The sequence below is a fragment of the Symphalangus syndactylus genome, chromosome 6 (genome assembly GCF_028878055.3).
Source record: "Symphalangus syndactylus isolate Jambi chromosome 6, NHGRI_mSymSyn1-v2.1_pri, whole genome shotgun sequence".
NCBI classification, from domain to species: domain Eukaryota; kingdom Metazoa; phylum Chordata; class Mammalia; order Primates; family Hylobatidae; genus Symphalangus; species Symphalangus syndactylus.
In genome coordinates, this window is record NC_072428.2 from 94,796,763 (window position 1) to 94,821,457 (window position 24,695).

At 39.3% G+C, this 24,695-nt stretch overlaps 1 protein-coding gene across 3 annotated transcripts in view; it reads left to right on the plus strand.

The window, feature by feature from the left end:
* LHFPL3 (LHFPL tetraspan subfamily member 3) overlaps positions 1 to 24,695 on the plus strand; it is a 598,000-nt gene that overhangs the window by 420,276 nt on the left and 153,029 nt on the right. The window lies entirely within an intron of this gene.

Below are 24,695 nucleotides of genomic sequence, written 5' to 3' on the forward strand. Positions count from 1 at the left end.
GTGGTTCTAATTTGCTGCCTCTTTTAATACTGTGTAGCTTACAGACTTTACCCCAGACTCAACTCAAGAAGCTTACACAATAAAAATATAATATTATACTTACTTATCTTTCTGAAACTCCCTTAGTCCATTATTATTATTTTGATGCTTTTTTTTCCAGTTTCTTCTTCCCTCTTCCTCTGATTTCAGGTTTGCCATCAGAATTTAATGGCTAAGATGTAACTGTGGGTGGTGTCTATTTGGTTGAATGGAAAGTACTTTCTCTCCATGTATTCAGCTATGTTTCAGGTTGAAATAAATGCCTGGAGAATCTCTAACATTATCTGTACATATTTTTTTAAACTATTTGTGATAATTGAATTCAGACCCAACTTCTCAGAGAGAGGTAGTAACACTGGCCCCAAATAGTTAGAGATTTCAGTAGTTACCTAATTAGCTGAATTTTAAATGTGTTATCTGGGTATCAAAAGTCCTCAGATTTCTTTTCAAAAAGAAATTGCCTTCTGAAACACAAAGAAAAGCAAGATAGAAAATAGGACATTGACTATTGAATGATACATAAATATATTATAGTGGGCAAATAAGAGGTAGCAAGTTATTATTGAAGATGAATCTTTTAATTTTCTTTTCAGATTTCTAAACCAATTTTTTGGGATAGAATTTTGATGTCTCTGTTTTTTTAGTAGACTTAGATTCATTTAACAGTTTTATCTTTATGTTATCTTTAACTTTAAAACTGTGCACTTACATTAGCACCTTTAGCTGAGTGCCTCCTTCTTCTAGCTTTTATTTCTAATTGGGAGCTAAATCCATCTTTGAAGTATGAGATTTAGCTTATTATTTCAAATAGGTGCTAATTTCAAAAACCCTTCACTGCTTCAATGGGACTCAAATATAAGTATATATTAGTTTCTACATAAATGTCACATGTAATGATAGCATAGCAGGCTTTATATCTGGACCATTACTGTTTATGTGGGTAAACTGTTTATGCAGGTAAACTATGACATAGAAATAGTCTATGGACTAAAATGGAGCAGCCCAGGAGAGCAGCAGTCATCCACAAACCCCTTTTCTCCCTGATTTATAGGCAGAACATGTTAGTTTACTTAGTTCTATCAAAAGTATTCTAAATACAAAAATAACCCTTAGACGGGGGAGTGGTGCTGAAACTTCCAAAAAACAAAATTACCACCTTCTCAGAGCTGCCCCTTCTAGATAAAAAGGATGATATGAAGATAATTACACTTTTATTTACATTATAGATTTTGTGCTTTCACAGGCATTCATTAGTGTGGTACCTTTGTTGTCTTTGTAGCTTGTTGGATGTAGACAGGTCTCTGTCCAGTTAACTTTACTTCAAATGTAATGGTAAGGATAATTCAATACTAGAACAAGTTATCTTTTTCAAAAGAATGAATTAAATGAAAGCCTAGCTTGTTCTGCAGATTCATGATTTTTCCCCCACCTAAATGGACCAGAGTGCTATTGTTTCCTGTACAGTTCAAAGTCATATTGAGAACCTTGCACTTTCCAGACATCTTTTGACCACAAAGAGAAAAAAATTCACAAGAATAAAAATATAACAAAAGCAGGAAGACTTTTACTTGGGAATTGAGTATTATAACTCATACTCACGTATATGAGTGACAATAATTCTCCCGATTCATGTTTCAGAAAAGAACAGCTAGAGGTGTAGAATAATGCTCAACAGTTTTCAAAATTGGTCTTTTCTTCTGGTTGATGCATTTAAAGGTTGATGTCTGATCCTTTCCATCTGAGTCTTCATTAAACAAAGTATCATGTTCCGTCGGTGATATATTAAACTGCCTTGCTATAACTTTTGATGAGAAAGAAGGTTTAAAAAGGCCAATATAAGGTTTAGGAATTATCTTTGCATAATTTTTCTGTGTTCATCATCTTCTCCATTTGCATGTATGACCGTAGTTTCTTCCATCTTGTTCTGAAGGACGAAAATTAGTAGGAGTTCATCTGTATCAAACCAGATAGATCCAATAAAGCAGTCAGATCATCAGGCCACATTGATGAAACATTTCAGTTGCACCACATTTTTATTTCTCAATTAAAATTCCTTAATCTCAGACTCTGAGAAGATGTAAACAGCTCTATTGTAGGGCATATCAGACCCTCGTGCAATGGGATCTATGTAAAATCAGACCAGGATTTCTAAGCCTTATATAAAATTTAGTCAAACCTGCATGTTCCTGGGAAATGGTACAAGATTTACACTTGCTATACAAAGTCACCTTTATTGTTTGGTATTATTTAAACACTTGTTATTGAAGCTTCCAAAGTCAGATTGTTTGAGGAAAGACCAATCAGTAGTTGTGTATGTTGTATATGCGAACATAGTTTCATTAAACAGTAGTTTAGTGGTGTTCCGGTGCATGTAATTATCAAAATTAAACGTCATCAATGCTATCTTCTATAGATTCTAAAGGAAGAGAGGTTGGTTTTAATTAAAAATATAAGAATAATTTGAAATTGTGTAATTAATTATATATAAATGGGTGCTTTTACAAATTGCATGGATGCATTGATATAACTTTTCACCTATTAAGACTTTTTTCACTATTATTTTCTTGCTGCTGTTCTTGTTTTGGATTTCACTATTAAGTTTTTTCTGATAAAACTACTGAGATGTACCGTGGTAGCCAAGGCTTCCTTTTGGTTTCACGGCAATGCAATGAGACAAGCAAATCTAGTTCCAGCTTGGAATTTTAGAAGAATTTATTAAGCACATGATGCCTTTCAGTGTCATGGAAGAAGGCAATGTCATATCTCAAGACAGCTCAGCAGAGCAAAGTATTCATACATTCTGATAGAGATTACACATCTGAAGGGGACACACACTGTAATGTCTTTTATAATCTTCCAGTTTTATGGTTGATATGGTCTGGCTCTGTGTCCCCATCCAAATCTTATCTTAAATTGTAATCCAAATTATAATTTCCACGTGTTGGGAAAGGGACCTCATGGGAAGTGATTAGATCATGGAGGTGGCTCCCCCATGCTGTTCTCATGATAGTGAGTAATTTTTATGAGATCTGATGGTTTTATAAGTGTCTGGCATTTCCCCTGCTGGCACTTCTGTCTCCTGCTGCTATGTGAAGAAGGATGTATTTGCTTCCCCTTCCACCGTGATTGTAAGTTTCCTGAGGCCTCCCCAGCAATGTGGAACTGTGAGTCAATTAAACCTCTTTCCTTTATAAATTACACAGTCTCAAGAAGTTCTTCATAGCAGCATGAAAGTGAACAAATGCAATCGTCTACCAATTATATCACTTACATCCCATAATGAGCAACAAGAGCATTATAGTGAGAATAAGCCTGAAATTGTAGAATATGCCCCTAATGTGAAGTTCTTCCTGAGTGTCACTTTCATGTCATGATCATGTCTTCTTTTTGTGGCTATTGTAATTAATGCAGCAACACACTTCCCCATTTATCTGGAAAGGCCACTGTATTAGTCTGTTCTCATGCTGCTAATAAAGACATACCTGAGACTGGGTAATTTATAAAGGAAAGAAGTTTAATTGATTCACAGTTCCACATGGCTGGCGAGGTCTCACAATCATGGTGGAAGGCAAAGGAAGAGCAAAGTCACATCTACATGGCAGCAGGCAAGAGCTTATGCAGGGGAACTCCCATTTATAAAACCATCAGATCTTGTGAGACTTACTCATTATCACGAGAACAGTATAGGGGAAACCACCCCCGTGATTCAATTAATCTCCACCTGGCCCTGCCCTTGACATGTGGGAATTATTACAATTCAAGGTGGGATTTGGGTGGGGACACAGGCAAACCATATCAGCCACCATATAGATTCAGGCTTTCTAAGTGTCATTACAGCAAGGATATTGCTTAGATCCATGAATGCTTCCCAACATTCCACCTAATGGATACACAAAAATCACTGTTACATGAATTCTAAAATATGTAAGGGAAGGGAAAAAGCTCAGTTCTAATTGTTGAACTATGCTCTACTCGCAGAGTCTTCAGATGAAAGGGAATACAAGATGCTGCTGAGCCATAAATTAATCATCACAAAGGTGATATTCAAAAGGAAAACAAGGGAGGGGTGTACACAGCCAAAAGTCTCCACTTCTACAGACTGCTTTTTCCTGTGACACACTTCCAGTCAACTAGCCCCAATCCTCATTTCAGTGTCCCCTTCAATGCCTCCCACATGCCTAAGTTTCTCCTTTCCAGGAGATCTTTTGAAAGAAGTCACAGCTAAGATTTATCATAAATTGTAAAGTGGGAAAATTAAAATGAAGGAATTTTAACACACTTAAAAATTACATTAAAAGCATACTTTCATGAAACAGAAGGCAACAAGTTTGAAGATACAACTGTTGTCTTAAAGAAAACTTTTATAAGAGATAAACTGAATCATCTATGGAGCTCCAGTGAAGTGCCGGAATATTTCTTTATGCCAAAAAACAAAGCCCCACCGAAAAACAAAGAAAAGTGAAACCTCTTTAAATATCTAACTAATTTTTTTTTTTTCTTAGAGACAGAGTCTCACTCTGTTGCCCAGGCCAGAGAGCAGTGACACGATTATAGCTCACTATATAGCCTTGAACTCCTGGGCTCAAGCAATCCTCCTGCCTTAGCCTCTGGAGTAGCTAGGACTACAAGTGTGTGCCATCACATCCTGCTACATTTTTCTGTATTGGCAGTGGGGTTTGTTTTTTGTAGAGACAGGGTACCCAGGCTGGCCTCAAACTCCCGGTTTCAAGGGATCCTCCTGCCTCGGCCTCCCAAAGCAGCAGGATTACAAGTGTGAGCTGCAGTGCCCAGTGCCAACTAACTTTATATAGGAGCTGGCACATGCAAGAAAACTCAACTGCCTGCTCTGAATTTGGGGAGCAGTTCTACAGGATGTGTGCTATCCCTGGCTCTGGGGCTGATCACGGACAGGCAGGTATTGTTTGGGAGTTCAGCAGCATGATTTCTAAATGAGCCAATAACAGTAGGCATTTAACCTTGATATGCTGCTTAATTGCATATTTTAACACACTGAACTGTGAAGTCAATTTAATTATGTAAAATTAAAGTTTCATCCAGATAAAAAGGATTTGAAATGAAAGCTTCATTTTCAATTTCTTTCAGTAATTATGAAAGGATAAATAATTACATTTTCCAGAGCTCCTATGCCACAAATATCTCTTTCCTTGTCAGGCACCATTCATAAAGAAGTCTGTTTCTGCATTTGTGTATATGGTCTTTGGAATTTCTTATCAGATAATTGGGTCCCCTCATGAACAATTTTAAAGTCACTTTGTCTTCTAGCACTTAAACTACAAATGAGAAAACATGATTATCCATCAAGAGGTGACTCCAGCTACCATTTATATATTAAGGGTTTAAGCTCTTTTCAATGCTATAGTGGGGGAAGTAGAATAAATTCACTTTATTTAAGCAACTAATTGAGAAATCTTTCAAAATTTTTGTTTTAGGTATCACACCATGCTATGGCCACACTGGGAGTGGAGGTGTGGTGTAGTAGAAAGATTATCCACTTGGATTCAAGCTGCCCAGTGCTAGTCCTGTCTCTGACACCAGCTGAGGAGCCTTGGGCCAATATCTTAATGGTTCCAAAATTAAGCTTCCTGGCCTGTGAAATGCAGGGCATGACCAAATGTCATCTGAGGGTCTTTCTAGCTATAATATATTTCAATTCTAAGGATATCTTCAGAGGTGTTCTTTAAAAAGAGGACATGAGGGCAGTAAATGCTAGGGTTGACTAGGGGAGGGGAAATGTGAAAGTCAAAGGGGATGGGAGGCCGAGTCAGGCTGATCACTGGGTCAGGAGTTTGAGACCAGCCTGGCAAATATGGTGAAACCCCATCTCTATTAAAAATACAAAAAAAAAATTAGCTGGGCATGGTGGTGGGCACCTGTAGTTCCAGCTGCTCAGGACGCTGAGGCAGGAGAATCTCTTGAACCTGGGAGGCAGAGGTTGCAGTGAGCAGAGATCACGACACTGCACTCCAGCCTGGGCGACAGAGAGAAACTCCATCTCAAAACAAAACAAAACAAAACAAAGTCAAAGGGAAAGGGGCATTAGGATGCCCCGAATGTTTCCTGCTTCAGATGTGCACCCACCCATGGACCCGTGCTGTCAGAGGCCCATACACTCATACCACCAAGAGTAGAATGAGTGCAATTTAGAAACTCTGGTGCATGGCAGAGGAGCCTCCTTGCCTCACTGGATTCTGATACCATGTGGTGTCCATGTGAACACCATAATAGTGGACAGAGCCGCAGATCATAGACAGAAAAGTATTTCTGGTCTCAACTCTGGCAGGTATTAGTCATGTGACTTTGGCCTAGCCCCTTAACATCTCAGAGCCTCGGCTTTACCTTCTTTAAAATATTTCTTTAAAATATTTAAAAATATTTAACAATACCCATCCCTGCCTCCCACATAGATTTGAGAGAGTCCAACAAAAGCATGTGTGTGAAAGCAATTTATAATCAGTAATATCTACATAGGCTTTATTTATTCTCATTACTAAGCATTTTCCCATATAACCTTTTCGTTGATCTCTGCAACAACCCTGTGAGATATTTATCATTATCCCCATTTTACACATCGACAACCAAGCTACAGAAAAACTTAATATTTTATCTAAATTTTCGCAGCTAGGAAGGATTGGATGCAGTACTCAAACACGAATCATTTTACTCAAAATTTTAAGTTCTTTGTTTTACACAGCATCATATAATCAATTTTTTTTTCCTTTTTTTTGAGACAGGGTCTCACACTGTCACCCAGGCTAGAATACAGTGGCATGATCACAGCTCACTGCAGCCTCGACCTCCTGGGGTCAGGTATTCCTCCCACAGCCTCCTAAAGTAGCTGGGACCACAGGCACACACCACCACTCCCCGCAAATTTTTTTTGGTACTCTTTTTTTTTTTTTAGAAACAGGGCCTTACCATGTTGCCCAGCTGGTCTCGTGAAGTCCTAGGCCCAAGGGATCCACTTGCCTCAGCCTCCCAAAGTGCTGGGACATATAATCAATTCTTATAGATGCTTGTTCTGTTGCTTTCAACTTGATCAGTCCACTCTGTACAAGTAAAGAGTTTGGTCTTATTTTTATTTGATAGCTTTTAGATAATGTTATTAATCAACAGTTTAATGCATTTAAGAATGAGGAATATCCTTTGAAAGCTATACTCTTACTTGGCTATTAACTTTATAAAAACCTACTGAAGATCAGGAAGCCCAGAAAGAAAAGTATCTTCAAGTGCTTTGAATTAAAACTTTCATAAGGTCATAGTGAACTGCCTGTTTCCTGATGGGATTTGTGTTTAACAAAGTCCTTGTGGTCATCAAAGCATCTCAGAATGTGCCTCTAAAGAAACTGCATATATCCTGTCACTTTTTCAGAAGGGCTCAAGTTAATCTGAGAGTTGGAGCTGACCTTAGATCCCCTTATAGAATTGTCTTATATTCATGCTTCTTCTAATTCCTCCCCTCCCACTCTTTTCATGAACTCATTCCATTCAGGTTTTCACCTCAGAATTTCACAGGCACTGTCTTATCAAGGTCACTCCAACCTCCTAATTGTTAAATCTCATGCTCAACTTTCAATCCTTGTATTGACCTGTCAGTAGCCTTTTCACAGTTGACTACTGGCCCCATCTTGAAACTCTCTCTTCAGTTGGCTTCCGGTCGCTGACCTTGCCTAATTTTCTTTCTGGGCTCTTCTGATGTGGTCTCCTTTGCCAGTTCCTCTCACATGGCTCCAGTCTTTAACTGTTGTATCCTTTCTAGCCACACACACTTCCTTAGGTAATCTCATCAGGTGTCACTACTTTAAATAACATCTATATTCTGATTTATCCCAAGTTTAAGCCTCCTCCCATCCCTTCAGTGATCTTTGGTCTCTATACCCAACAGCTTACCCGATACCCTTTTTTGAATATCTAATTAGCTTCTCAAACTTAATGTTTCCAAAACTGAGCTTCTGATACTCCCCACAAAACATCCAAGTTAAAGCAGACCCTGGTGGTCGGCTGACACTTCCCAACTCCCTTTCCTCTCTGGCCAACAAATTGTCACTAGGAGTCGGCTGCAGGGTTCCTGGGAAACTTTTGCTTTCCTGATACAGAAGCTGCCCTTTCCTTTTTCTCCTTCTTCCTAAAGGAACTTAAAAGAGATGGCAGGAACTGCAGCCGCCATCCAATGACTGTGAGGAAATGGAGAAGAGAATCACTGAGATTTGAGCACTGTGAAGTTTTTAAAACAAATTTCAGGAATTTTACATGAGAAAAACAAAACTCTTATTATTTAAGCCACTATGGTTGACTGTGCTGCTACTTGCAACTGAAAGCATTCCTAATTAATACAATATGTTTCAAAAATGAGTATTTGTTGTGGTATAACCCTGTAAGTATGTACCAAGAACCAATGCAACAACAGGAAGAAAAACTGACAAATTATTCAAAACTCTTCCTAGATGCCTGTAGAACACAAATTCCCAATCCCATCTTCATTCATTATATTTCCTCAGAGGCTGGATGAATACTTTTCTCAGTCAGAAATCACTAGCCCAAGCCAAATTCGGGTACCCAATGCAGAGCTGCCCTGAGTTGGAGATGTGTAGGCCTGTATTAGGTCAGATTATTTTATTTGGGGTGCTGCATGCCATAAGCTTGTCTGAAAAAAGGGGGAGGCTTTCAAGAATTGGTCCAGACAGAGAAATTTCATCTTCTTGAAAAACTTAGGTCAACAATTCATATGCTTCAGCTACTAAGGGGGTGTAGTAACTTAGGGGTGATAAAACCAATGTCCCCTCTTATCTATATTGGGGATCAAGGTAAAGAAATATTGAAATGCAGTGACAGAGGCAGAAAGGCCCTGGTTCTTCACAATCACCTGGGCAGATTTAAAAGGACTCCAGGCCGGACATGGTGGCTCACACCTGTAATCCCAGCACTTAAGGAGGCTGAGGCGGACGGGTCACTTGAGGTCAGGAGTTCGAGACCACCTTGGCTAGTATGGCAAAACCCCATCTCTACTAAAAATACAAAAAATTATCCAGGCATGGTGGCAGATGCCTGTAGTCCCAGATACTTGGGAGGCTGAGGCAGGAGAATCACTTAAACCCAGGGGGTGGAGGTTGCAGTGAACCAAGATCATGCCACTGCACTCCAGCCTGGGAGATAGAGCGAGACACCATCTCAAAAAAAAAAAAAAAAAGTATTCCAGGGATTGGGTCCCACTCCAGAGAGTCTCATTCAGTTGGTATGAAGTAGATCTAGGTATGAAAAACTCCCCAGGAGGTTCCAATGCACAGCCAATATTGAGGACCGATGAAGTCACTTAACTCCCTTGTTTTACCGATGAAAAAGCCAAGACGCAGAGAGAGGAAATGAAATCTCACCAGTTTGTTTTATTATAATCAGAGATCAGTAAGTAACCCATGACATAGAAAGTTTCACTCAATCATAGGCTAAAAAATCACATTTCTGATAAAATTTTATTGCTGCCTTTTCTTGGAAACAGAGCTCTCTGCCAGCCTTGGGAAACTGATTTGTGCTACCTGCTAGCTCTGTGAATTAGGGCAAACTTAAGTGTCTTCATCTATAAGGGCATTAATAGAACTTGCCTGATAGAGATTTTATAAAAATAAAAGAAGATAATGCATGTAAAACTGTCTTTCACAATGTCTAACACATGTTAACTATTGTCATTTTTAGTGCTTTGATTTAATTTAACCAACATTTACATAGTGTTTGATTAATGGGGTGCATAGCCCATGCCCCTCACTACCTTGCCCTGCTGTCTCCCTTTGTTCCTAATATCACTGAATCATCAAGGAGGCCTCATGAAGATCTGGAGATTGCGTCCTCCACATGCTTAAATTTAATTTTTTCATCTGGTTGCTTTACAAATATTTTTAAATATAAGGGTGATCATAGTTGGTCAGTTGGTTTCGGTTTTTGTTTTGTTTCTTATAATCTCCCCACATACACCTGTATTTATGAGGTAAGATACTAAAAGGTTGTTCCTTTACAACATTTCTTCTTTTACCACATTTGCCATCCATGGAACTCAAACTGTGTAGCTGTTTCTGCAAGTTCAATGACAGTCCCCAAAGAGAGCCCTTATTCCCCTGATGGAAGTGTGACTCCTTAGAATGTTACCCATTTTCAACCTGACTGAGAATTCCCTCGTTGTATTGCTAGACAGATGAGGAACAAAGCTAAGCCTTAAAAATGTCTGTGTGAATTTGGGATGAGGTGTCCTTCAGAAGTAACGGAGGGAAGAGATTCTGCCCAGGCAGAAGAAACAATAAAGACAAGAATCCCCCATGTAGAAAATACGATCACTTTAGTTCATACACAGGGTGATGAAAATGTAGTGCTAGTAGGCTTGTAGGTCCCTGTGTTTTGTCCAGAACATATCTTTACTTTCCTCACCATAAACACAGCAAGTAAAAGCCAAGTGTCAAATATAAGTAATACAATTTTTATTATTATAGAAGTTAAAATAAATCTTGGGAGACTATTCCCCCATTACTCAGAAACTCATTTCTCTTTGGCTATCTCTTGGGATGCATTCTGAAGTAATCCCTTCCTTCACCAGCTAATGCACACCCACGAAGTAACACCCACAGCAAGCCTTATCATTATTATTATGCAAATAGTAATTTTCAGATAGTAGCTATGAAGCTTCTAAGAGCATAATATTTACTTGGGATACTTAAATGCAAATTCTGACTTCAGTAGTTGTAAGGAACAGCTCTGTAATCTTTTTTTCTGCAATTAATAAATTGTATTTTTTAGAGCAGTTTAGGTGTACAGCAAAACTGAGCAAAGTAAAGAGAGTTCCCACATACTCCCTTCTCCACCACATCACAGCCTCTCTACCATCAATATCTTACATCAGTGTGGTCCAGTTATTACAACTGATGAACCAATATTGACACATTATTATCAACCAAATATTAGGGCTCACTCTTTGTGTTGTATATTCTATGGGTTTTGACAAATGAAATCTTTATTTTTAACAAGCACATTTAACTAAATGTAATGCAATTAATTTGAGGACCACACTTTAAGCAACACTGCCCCAGGTGATTTATAATCAGATTAACACTATGATTATAATGTAACGATACTGAGGCCAACAACAATGGCCAGACCACTACAATAGAACTTTAGAGTTCCTTTCATAAATATCTTGGCAACCTTCAATGCATAAACAGGCTCTGTTCCAAAAGTCCACTTCTAAATTGATGTCTTGGAACTCAGATCACAGGCTTTTCACAGAAGCAATTGATGTATACAATGATCAAGTTCTTGGACCTCCTCTTCAAAGCTTACTTCCCTCATAATATTATAAGGTTATTTTAACAATCATATTTAAAGAGGAAACAATAGAAATGTAAACCCATAAAGATAATGGATAAAAATGTTTTGAAAATATTTGAGAATTTTTTTTCAATATTCAGTATTTGAGAATAGAGGTCAGGGGCCTCTTTTAAACAAAACTTCAAAGGCACAAACCATAAAGCAAAAATATGTATTAATTGAAAATATCAAAATAGGACTTCTGTTCATGAGAGACAACAAACACAAAGACCAGATGATAGATTGAGAGAAGCTATTTGGAATGTTTCTAGCCAATGTATATAAAATAAGCAAAGGATTCTTCCAAATCAATAAGAAAAAAAAAAGCTCAATTACAAAATGAGCAGATTATGAATAGGTAATTTTTAGAAAAGGAAACTCAAAAACAGAACCAGCATGTAAAGAAATGCCCAAATAATTGGTAATTCAATAAATGCAAGTTAAAACAGAGAGTTATCGGTTTACACCTTTCAGGCTGGCAGAATTTAGACAGGATCATAGGCATAGATTTGCCTTCATGTGCCGCCAGTGGGAGTGCAGACCACTGTGAGGAGCAATCTAGTCCAACAGATAAACATTCCCTGTGACATGCCAATTCTGCTCCTGGATTTATGCCCAGGAAATTTCTCACTAGGGCCTTAAGGGACCATGTATGAGGATATTCACTAAGCATTACTTGTGGTGGGGAGTTGGAGGAAATCTGGTTGTTCACTATGGAGGGGTGGATAAAGAATTTGGGATGAGTAGAAACCATGGAGTACTAGGTAGCAGGTAAGAGGCAACAGATTAAATGAACACATAGCGAAGTGTATGGATCTTAAAAACAGAATGCTTAATAAAAAAAGGAAACAGAATAAGATAAGAAATAAATATCACTTAGATAAATTAGAAACAACGTGTACCAAACAACCATCTTCACTGTGCAAAAAATATTCACATTAAAATATATATGTTAAAGGTTGCCTATGGAAGGGGAGAAGAATGGCAGTGGAAGATAGGATGAAGAGGATTCAACAAGAAAGGACAGTGTGGTATAGGGGGAAGAACACAGGCTTTGATGTCAGCCTTCCTGGATTAGAGCCTTAGCTTCACTGCTTACTAGCCGTGGATCTTGAGCAAATCACTTGATGACTCTTAAGCTTCTTCGTGTGTAAAATATAGACCATGTTATCTATCTTACAGTGCCATATAAGGTTTAAAACACATAATCCAAGTACAGCACTTAGCTCAGTACTTAATATATAATTAGTATTCAATAAATGTTAGCAATAATTGTAAAAGAACCCCGGCCTCATGATGCAGATCAATAGTGGGAACATAAAGCATTAAGAGTAGGAAATAAGGGTTGGGAGAAAGAAAGGATATGGGAGAACTGACTCAGGAACAGGGGGAGCATGGTGATGGTTAATTTTTCCATCTTTCCCATACGAATCTCTCAGATGGCATCAGCACAGTCTTCTCTCCTTTATTCTCATTTTTTCCCCTTCTTTTCTCTTTTATTTTCCTAGTGCTACAGAAGTTCTTACTTTTTGTCACCAGGTGCTAGGGGGCAGAGTGCGGTTCCTCTAAGAAGTAGGAAGGGGAGGATCCGGGGTCTGCATGATGAGGAAGAAGGAAGTGTGTCAGTTGACTATTTCTGTATACAAAACACCCCAATATTCAGTGGCTTAAAGAGATAATTATTTATTATTCCTCACAAGTCTGGGGGTTGGAACATCTAGGCTAGATTTGTCTGGGGGTGGCTCTGCCCCACGTGTCTCTCATTTTCTTCCTGGAACTAGGAGACTAGAATGTCTTCCAGGTGATGACAAGGCACAGAATAGTCAAGCCCAACAGCACAAGGACTGCTGGAGTCTCTGCTATGTCACATTTGCTAACATCCCATCAGCCAAAGTAAGTCATGGCTGTTGGGCCGTATACCCCATGCACAGGGGAAAAGCACCACAAAATGACATGGCAAAGGACATGGGTACTGGAAAGGATGTAGAATTGGGGCCACTCATGCAATTCACACAAGGAGTCACATATTTCTCATGATTGACTGGAGAAAGTGAACATAGCCTAGCTGAGGAAGCAGGGAAACTGAATGCTGGATGATGCAAAAAGCAGGTCTAAGTAACTTCTCTCTGTCTCTCGTCTCTCTGACTGTCTCTCTCTCTCTCTCTCTCTCTCTCTCTCTGTCTCTCTCTCTCCCCCACAACCCCCACCACACACACACACACACACACACAGAGAGAGAAATGCCCACATATATTAATGGAAGAAGCCCCAGTGACTAGTGTAGTATTAGTTTTTTGGTGTTTGTTTGTTCGTTTGTTTGTTTGTTTGTTTTGAGATGGAGTTTCACTCTTATTGCCCAGGCTGGAGTGCAATGGCTCGATCTTGGCTCACCACAACCTCCGCCTCCTGGGTTCAAGCAATTATCCTGCCTCAACCTCCTGAGTAGCTGGGATTACAGACATGGGCCACCACGCCCGGCTAATTTTATATTTTTAGTAGAGACAGGGTTTCTCCATGTTGGTCAGGCTGGTCTTGAATTCCTGACCTCAGGTGATCTGCCCGCCTCGGCATCCCAAAGTGCTGGGATTACAGGTGTGAGCCACCGCACCCAGCCTAGTATTAGTTTTAATAAGCCAGTTGGTAATTAAGGATAAATAAGTCTTGCTATGGAGCCAGGGGTTGGGATGGGGAGTGGGGATGGAGATCTGTCCTTAAGGAAGTAGACAGCTGGATAGATAGTGCTCTTCAGGGACATTGAAAAACACACGTGCACGCACACACACCCACACACTGTCTTCAATCCAGAGCAAATGAGAAGTAAGGACCAAGATTAGTTTACAAGTTTTTATTAAGCTTTTTCCTAATTTTTAACTAGCCACACCTTGCACTGAACCTTTGATAGCTTATTATTATAGACTAATGTTGATGTTCATACTAATATCAACAGCAAGAGTCTGGCATCTATAAAATATAAATACAAAATTGTTAGTTACTAATGAAATGAAATTAATATCCACAGTCTCTTTTTAGACAAATAAATCTTTTCTCCTAGGATAGGGGAGGATATACTTAAACAATCTGAAATGTGTATCTATATTACATTTTAAGCACAACAATTATTTATTTATTTATTTATTTATTTATTTATTTATTTATTTTTGAGACAATCTCACTCTGTCACTCAGGCTGAAGTGCAGTGGTGCCCTCTCAGCTCACTGCAACCTCCATCTCCCAGGTTCAAGTGATTCTCGTGCCTCAGCCTCCCAAGTAGCTGGGATTATAGGCATGTGCCACGACGCCCGGCTAATTTTTATATTTTTAGTAGAGATGGGGTTTTGCCATGTTGACTAGGCTGGTCTCAAACTCCTGACCTCAAGTGATCCACCCACTTCGGCCTCCCAAAGCGCTAGGATTACAGGCATCAGCCACTATGCCCAGCCCACAATTTTACCTTTGAAAGCAGCATTTATTCATTCAAAAAAGCATTATTTGGTTTGAATATTAAGCAGAGATTCTCACAACTTTTTTCACTACTGTGTTCATAAAATACCTCTTTTGCTGATGCTAAAATTAAATTTAAATGTGCCTTTAATATTTTTTAAATGTAACGTTGTAGCATGGGCCTAGTACCTAGAATGGTGCCCTGCAAGTGAGAAAAAAGAAAATGATAGGGTACCCCAAAATAAAGCTGCACACCTACAACCATCTGATCTTCAACAAAGTCGACAAAAATAAGCAATGAAGAAATGACTTCCTATCTAATAAATAGTGCTTGGACAGCTGGCTAGCAATATGCGGAAGAATGAAACTGGACCCATATCTTCCACCATATACAAAATTAACTCAAGATGGATTAAAGATTTAATTGTAAGGCCTCAAACTATAAAAATCTTAGAAGGAAACCTAGGAAATACCATCTGGACATCAGCCTTGGGACATAATTTATAACTAAGTCCTCAAAAGCAATTGCAACAAAAAACAAAAACTGACAAGTGAGACCTAATTAAACTAAAGAACTTTTGCACAGCAAAAGAAACTATCAACAGAGGAAACAGACAACCTACAGAATGGGACAAAATACTTGCAAAGTATGCATCCAACAAAGGTCTAATATCCAGAATCCATAAGGCACTTAAGTAACTCAAGAAACAAAAAACAACCTCGTTTAAAAAAAGACATGAACAGACACTTCTCAAAAGAAGACATACAAGTGGACAAAAAACATAGGAAAAATTACTTACCATCACTAATCATCAGAAAAATGCAAATCTAAACCATAATGAGATATCATCTCACACCAGTCCAAATGGCCATTAATAAAAAGACAAAAAATAACAGATGCTGGCAAGGCTGCGAAGAAAAAGGAACACTTATACACTTTTGGTGGGAATGTAAATTAGTTCAGCCACTGTGGAAAGCAGTTTGGAGATTTCTCAAAGAACTAAAAATAGAACTACCATATGACCCAACAATTCCATTACTGGTTATATACCCAGAGGAAAATAAATTGTTCTACAAAAAAGACACGTGCACTTGTATGTTCATTGCAGCACTATTCACAATAGCAAAGACATGAAATCAACCTAGGTGCCTGTCAGCAGTGAATTGGATAAAGAAAATGTGGTACATATACAGCATGGAATACTACATAGCCATAATAAAAGAATGAAATCATGTTCTTTGCAGCAACATGGATCCAGCTGGAGGCCATCATCCTAAGCGAATTAACACAGGAACGAAAAACCAAATACCACATGTTCTCACTTGCAAATGGAAGGTGTATATAGACATAAACATGGAAACAATGGACACTGGGGACTACTGGAAGAGGGAAAGAGGTGGCAGGGGAAGGGCTGAAAAACTACTTATTGGGTACTATACTCACTACGTGGGTAATCCCCTAGTAGGGATCATTTGTTCCCCAAACCTCAGCATCACATAATATACCCATGTAACAAACCTGCACATGTACCCCCGAATCTAAAATAAAAGTTGAAATTATTAAAAGAAAAATAAAGCTAGCAATGAGCCCTATACATGAAAATCAATAAAATCATAATCATGGCTGTGCAGAGGGGCTTGTCATTTATTGCAGTTTTAGTTCAAGCTGGAATAGGACCATGTCTCTTTCAGTTCTACCCACTGTGGCTAGCATAGTGCCTGGCATCAAGCAGGTGTCCTATATTTATTTTAATGTAATTAACTGGGAGCTTTCTGCACCCCACCAAAAATAAATAAATAAATAAAACTGAATTGAAAGAGTGATAAGATATTATGCATGCAATTTTTCAGGCATAGAGTCATCTGTCTACCATCTGGCCCATTCCTCAAGTGACTAGTTGTTTTTCTCAGGGAAGCATCACCCAAACAAGCTACGAGATAGATGCATGTAATCAGTCCTAGGTACGCACAAGGAGGGACTTCTTTCTGTCATTAGAATGCTCTCTGAGTCTCCCATAGAGTTGGGTTCTTAAAAGAAGACGAAATATTTAAAACACAGAGAACTAAATTCCCGTAATCCTAAAGTCTTTTTAAAGATTAGAGCAGGTCTGTGTTGTCTTAAATAATTTAAGTTGTGCAAATAAGAAATGTCATTTGAGACATCTCAACTCAGGTAATTTCACAAATCTTTCTCTCTGTAATATGCTTGACTGACAGATGATTTCCTGAGCTGATTTTTAAGTCATGCCGAGGACAAATAGACATCTGAGAGAACTGCCTTTTATTGTCTGTTGTTAAGCAAGAGAAGATAGGGTGGGCTGATACTTAAAGAACTCTCATTTCCTGAATGCTGACTTTTTTGAATGTCTGAGGGGCTAAGCAAGTCTCTTGATTCTGCCTGTATGAAAGCAGCATGGGAGTGCTGGAAGATGGAATGGGGACTTATCCCTCATAGAACTTTACTTAGGAGTGGACATTATTAACAAGCCCGAGTTACTCAGAGTTAACTGTGAGCCACATATGTGCTTATACATGTCCTTGTAGCCACAGTTTAAATTTAAAAAAAAAAAAAAAAAGCGGTGAAATTAATTTTAATAATATATTTAACCCAATATACCCAAACTTTTATTTCAGCATGTAATCAATATAAAAAATTATAAATTAAATTTTTTTCATGTTAAGTCTTAAAATTCCAATGTGTCTTTTACATTTGCAGCTTATCTCATTCACACAAGCCACATTTGCAGTGCTCAATGGTCACATTTGGCTCCTGTGTTGGACAGCACAGGCCTGGACAGCAGACAGTTCACTCAGTACAAGACACCAACTGTCACCGAGTAATGTCCATGAGTTTATGAAAACGCTCTTAATTTTCCACAAATATTGATGGCTCTTACCTCTTGGATTTTTCCACAGAAGTTCAGCTTCAGGGAAGGGAAGAGGAAAAGCACCAAAGTTTTCTGGGCACCTACTGTGTGAACAAGGACTCACATCATCTCACTTTCCCCACAACAGACCTGTGAGGAAAGGAGATGACTCTGATTTTACAGAGGAGAAAATCAAGGTTCAGGCATGCCAAAGACTTGCCAAGGTCACACAGTGAGTGATAGCAAGGCTGGGAAGGAACTCAGGCTTAGCGTCAGAGCCCTGGCACTTTCTATTGTATTATCGTCGCTCGTCAGATACCACTGAGTAGCAGTGGTTCCCAAACCAGTGAGTGTCCGAATCACTGGGAGAGCTTATTATTAAAGCACTTGTCACTGGGCCTGACCCCCAGAGGTTCCGATTCAGCAATTCAGAGTGGGGCCTGAGAATCTGCCCTTCTACCAAGTTCCCAGGAGATGCTGATGCTATTGGTCCAGGGACCACACTTTAAGAACCCCTGCTGTATAGACTGAATTTGATGCAATTAGTAGGAGTCTGTCTTAAGCTAATGATGATGCTTCCCTTGGCTGCCAGAAACCAAACTTTGATTTATAAACCTGTCTATTGTTATTCCCTTAGTCAGCTAAAGATGGCTACCAAGTAGTATGGACTGGGATAGGTCCACTTGTTATGAACCTTTTTATTCCTTCTTAATTAATTATTAAACATACGTATAGCATTTTATCGTAATAGGGAAGCATTCACCTCTTCCCTCAGTTCTTGCAACTAAGCAGAAATGATACATGTGGATGTCTTGTATCATGTGAACATACAATAGTCTTTTCCAAAGTACACACACTTTGAAGTCATCACTATTTACTTTTGAAAAATTCATATGGCATCTTTTTAAAGAAGTGGCTACATCATCAAATATTTTCCTAGTGTCATTTTTTTAAGCCAAGTGATAGTTATTGTGCATTCACCACAATTTAGAAAGATCCTGAGTCTAAAATTTAACTGATTGTATTTTAACCACCAATGCTATGCTCAAGAAGTGAGCAATTATTTGCCTTTCTACCTATCTGCAAGTTCCATCACGTCTTTATTTATTAAGTGGCCTGAGGGCACTTTCAATCTTCCTAGCCATTGATCTCTAGCCCTTTCCATTCTTGCAAGGTAGGGGCCTTTCCATTCCTCTTATTTATTTTTACAGCTTCTAAACCATCTCTTCTACCCCAACTCCCAAACCCTATCACATCAAAAGAAAAACAACAGATTACTTTGTGCATATCATGGAGCCCATAATATTCACAAAAGGACAGGAGACCCAGGTGTGCTAACTGGACAGGAGCAGGTCAAACTGATATGAGCATGAAAAATGGAAAAGTCCTCTTCATTAGAAGCTCCATCAGAAATATGGGAGCATTTATGTGTTCAAAACTGCAAAGAGAGGCAGGCTGCGTTTTTCCCATGGCCATATAATGACAAGATAACTGAAAGTGAAGTTAGGCTGCAGAAGCCGTCTAGGTCTCTTGATATCACTTACAGCCTATACTTTTCATAATAGATGCTTGAAGCCTGTTTCTTTATCCATATATGGATCGATTGATTTGGTGGGTTTTTTTACATTTTTACAAATTCATCCTTGTAGCACAAGGATGGAGTTTCTAAGAAGGGAAAGGGTAAGGTGTGGGTGTATTTGAATAAATGAAAAAAAATCATAATAATCCAATATTACAAAGACATGTTTTGAGCAAAAACATTAGGAGGAAAAGCCACCAGTTCAGTAAGTCACCAAAAATACCTGCCATTTCTTAAAGCTTCCCCCTGTCGTTTGCCCTCAGTCACCATGTTCTTCTCTGTACTCTGGTGCTGGTTTCAGAGGAACTGAAGGAAGAAGGTTTGGGAAGGCCACGGTAGAAAAAGGGAAAAAACAAAAATAAAAAGTAGATTCCTAGAGTTCTGTCTCTTTACCATACAGTTCATAAATGCAGGATCCCTTCATTTGATTTGACTCAGAAGCAAGTAGAACAGTTGTAGAGTGAATTTCTTCAAATACATAGCCTGCCGGAATTTTCATTTCACTGCACCTTGTCACAAGCCTGAACTTCATCCTTACAACACAAAACCCATGCTTGGGATGAAAAGACACAGAATACCATATTGCAGTCCTTTTAATAGAAGTGCCAGCAAGCCATATTGGGAGGCAGCCATGTGTCTCTAGAACATCACCAGAAGGAAGGTGAACAGATTTTTGCCAGACACCATCAAAGTATTTTCTAACCTAGTCACATCTCCTTACTTACAGCACAGTGATTTTCAAAATTTCATGTGCCTATGAATCACCTCAGGATCTTCTTAAAATGCAGTTTCTGATTCAGTAGATTCTGCATATCTAATAAGCTCCCAGCGATGCCAGTGTGTCACCTAAGCAGCAAGGACATAGAGGACTCTGTTTCGTGTCTAAAAACACACTGCCTAGCATGAGAGGGTTAACATCCAGGACCCGAGACAAAGATATTTGCTGGAGTGGGAGGGGAGGATGGCAGATGTAGGTAGCAAGGAGGTAAAAGAAAGACTCAACTACAAGTGACGAGAAAAAGGAAAGTTGAACTCAGCATCTGGACAATAATGTGACAAATAACAAGTGATAGTTCAGGCAAGCAATAGCAATCTAGAATGTCATGACCAATGAAAGGGTGGTGTATGCAATGGAGAATCTCAAAAATTAGATAGCTGTGCAGGCAGGCAGATGAGAAATCTCTACTAAGTAGCAAATATCTGGCCATGGAACTAAATACGGAAGAGGAGACCAAGGGCAGGAGGGGTAAGGCAACATGGATCCTGGCAAGGACAAGATGGTGGGGAACTGAGACACAATTGAAACCAAGGGCCACAAGGCAAGGATTCATTCACCAAAAGCGAAGCTTCAGAATGTGATTGAGCCCAGAGCTGTGAAGACTCAGCCCTAAAGAAGCTAATATTCAATATGCCTGATCTGTGTGCCAGGCACTGTTAGTTACAAAGGCCTTTGTAGTCATTATTTCACTTAATCCGCACAAATTTGTATGGCAGGCATTTTGATTCCATTTTAAAGACGAAGTATCTAAGGTTTAAGAGGATTTCACATCTTGCCTAAAGGCCCTCGCTAATAAGTGGCTAAGCAAATGACTCACATTCTATGCTCTTTCCAAGACCCCACGCAAGCCTGGCAGCAAGCACATGGACAGAGGAGTCTGCATGCTAACCCAGGGCTCTGCAGTCTGCCCCAGAACCAAGGAAGGATGTGAGCCTTCGTGGTGGGAAAAGTCTGAATTAAAGATGCAAGGACAAAAAGGACAGGGCACCAGACATTGTGTGACAGAGTAATGACTTGTTGTTTACTGAGGCTACAATTCAGAACTGTGATGATGCCAAAAATAGTCTAACCTCTTTGATAACAATTCTGTAGTCATCTCATTTCACAGTGAAGTACCCATGTCTTAAGCTCTGGGGCTTGTCAACAAGTAATTGGCACAAGAATCGTGGAAAGAGGGCAGGAGAGACACTGTAAAGGTCACAATGTCCCAACCTTAGCCAGACCTTGTCTTTATTTCTTTGTGTTGGTCTCTGAGGTGGGAATCCCCAGACATCTTGTTCCAAGAAAACTAGTGGCTCCCTTGCAGCTTATTCAAGAGCCTGTCATTCACATTAATGTGTTAAGTACTGCACTGTTACAATGAACAGGACTTTATTCAGAAGAAAGAAGGCAAGGTAGATACGCAGATTAACTCACTGAACTATATTGTTTTCCTATTCATGGCTTACTGCATGCTATCTGCTGCAAGTAGAGACCGCATTACTCAGACTCCCTGCAGTGCAGCCTCTGCATACCACTTAGCCTCCATAAGAGGCAGAGGCCATGCCCCACAGTTGGTGAGAGTATGGGAGGGTGGAAGGAGGATAGCAGCAAATAGCTCAGTGGCTAGTTCTCAGCTTCACAGGTATCAAGAATCTTCCTGGTGTGGATCTTGACAAAAGCAATGTGATTCTGTGGGAGCAGCTTCTTGCTTCCCCAGCTTCCTGGAAAGGACAGTAACTTCCTCACTGGACCACTTCTGTACGGTTGTTTGATTGTTTGGGAAGTTACCCTGAAAGCTTGGCCTAGAGCCTGCTCCTCTCCCTTCCAACAATTTTATGAGTAGCTAATTCCTGCATTAAATCCCTTTCTGCTTAAACTAGCTCAGGTGGATTCTGCTAACTAATCCAGAAGGAAATTTCCAGTAAGGATACATAGAAATGTCACCTAGAAATGGAAGAGTAAAGACATCTGGGAATGCTGTTTGGCCCTTAATCTGTGTGTATGCGTGTGTCTCTATCTCTCTTCAACCTACTTCATTCTTTCTTCTCAGAAGCCGTACCCACTTTCTCTACCAATCAGCCTTTTATACAGTGCATTTTGAATTTTCCTCTCACTGGCACACACTTGCCCAGAAATGATGGACAGTCCTTTTTTTGTTGTTGTTTTGTTTTGTTTTGTTTTATTGAGAGAGAGTCTCGCTCTGTTGCCCAGGCTGGAGTGAAGTGGTGCGATCTCAGTTCACTGCAACCTCCGCTCCCACATTTCTAGCAATTCTCCTACCTTAGCCTCGTGAGTAGCTGGGATTACAGGCTCCCACCACCATGCCCGGCGAATTTTTCTGTATTTGTAGTAGAGATGGGGTTTTGCCATGTTGGTCAGGCTGATCTCAAACTCTTGACCTCAGGTGATCCACCTGCCTTGGCCTCCCAAAGTGCTAGGATTACAGGCATGAGCCACCACGCCCAGCCAATGGACAGTCCTTTAATCCCAATCCCAGATTCCCATGGGAGAGAGTCTGATTGGCATAGCTTGAGCTAGGTGTCTATTGTGGTTCAATCAGCTATTATTTCAGTTACAAAAACCCTGTGATGTTTTTTAGTCACTTAATAATCCATATATACACTTATGGAAACTGGGCCTTATACAGTTTACATGACTTACCCCAAATCAGACAACTGTTAAGCAGACAATGCAAGATTTACATGCCTGTCTACTGACCTCAAATTCAATGCTTATTTCACTAGGCCATGACTGTGTTGTTAGTATTTATAACTATATATTTGAAGTGCCTTACAATTTACAATGTGTTTTTATATCTTCTATCTCATTTGACTCTTGTAGTGGTCCTACGATTATTTCTGTCCCACTTTATTGGCAAGAAAATTGACGTTCACAGAAGTTAGATGAATTGTTCAAGGTCTTACATTTCATTAGAGCTCATGCCAAAGTTTCAATTTCCATCTTCTCATTCTAAGAGGATTTTATGTTAGAGTGAGGGTTGGGGAAGCCAAAATGCAAATGGAGCTAAATCTCTTAGGACATCAGATCTGATACATCAAAGCCATTTCTTATCTTGTGTTCTAAAAGGAGCAAACAGAAGATGACACTTTGTTATTGATGAAGTAATCAGGGAAAATTTTGTTGGACTCTTACATTCTGATAAACCTAAATAGAAATGGCAATTTGAGGGAAGAAAGACTCCGGTCTAGCTACAAGGAAAATGCTCCTCTACTCCCTTTTCAGCACAAAAGAAAAGGTTACGACTCTAGCAGGCTCCTAAGGAGCTGATAAAACACATCTGAAGTAATAATAGATAACTTTCTTCAAGTTTAAAGCTCAGCATGGACTGCAGAATACATCTGGGCTCGGTATTTGGCCAAAGACCTTGCAATAGTGTCTTGCTAATCTATAAAGAGATACCTAAATGACCTTCCAGTTTTAATATTCGTTGGAAATTATTTCTATTGGGGAGGGACAGTATTAGCATAAGGGATTCATCCTTGTTTCTTGTCATCACTTTTAGAAGTCATTGTGCTTTCCTTTCAACCTAACTTTTGCAAAGAAAGCCATTTCTCAAGAGAAATTACAAAGGCATTTTCTGCACCATCTTTAACTAACAGTTATTGAGCTTATACATGTACAAAGTGCAATACTGAAAGGGCAAAGGACCAAATTCTAACTTTCTGCAAGATACTCCGTTATTTCTCCCATGATGACCTTATAACAGCAGAGCAAAGCCCCATGATAGAGGCTCAATTATTGTAATTCTCTCCCAACAGGGCTTTCAGTGGGCATTTCCGCTCCCCACAGTTTATATGCAATGCAGATGTCTGATTACTGTAGCACAGTGATGGAAGTCCAGGCTCCACACACTTGTGCAGAAGTGTTCAGGACAAGTTCTGGCAATCCTTCATGGTCAACATCAAACCCATCCAACCTCCACACTTTTGACCACTACTATGGTATAGTTTTAAAACTTCAGCATGTTCCTCCCTGTTTTGTAGTCAGCTCTCATAATTTGCTAAACCCTGCTGTATGGCTTGTTTCAATATCTTTTCTGCTATACCATCATTTGTTCCTGAGTTGGCACAGAAATCCATAATGATGATATGGAATGATCCTAATTCTAAAGTAGTTTCTGTGGATGGTAATGTCGAGCCTTGTTGGTATCTTGTCTTTCTAGAGAACAAAAGAAACTTTGTTGATATGGGAGATTATCTAGAGAGCAGTGAGTAGAATGATCAAAAACTAAATCGTATTGACTTGAGAGTCTGAATGCCATGGGACCAAGGCTTTGGTAGAGGCCAATATAAGGAGCACTATCTTTGACAAGGCTCTTACATCCTCTTAGAAAGTCCAGCCACTAGAGTCATGAACCAATAACAAAGAAGATCTTTCACTTGGATTGTTTCTGATCTATGCTGATTTTCTCCACCTTGTACATTTTCTAATGATCTTAACTTTAAAACTAAAATACTTAATGGGTTAAATTTCACCTGGAAAACTATAATTGGCCCTCTCATTAGGATTCCATTTTACTGCCAAGCCCATGAAACATCTGGGGAAAAGGGAATGGAGATTTTTGTCTTCCTCCCCAACCATGAGGAAGCCCCTGAAAAAGAACCTCTGGGGTTCCTTGGCACACAGT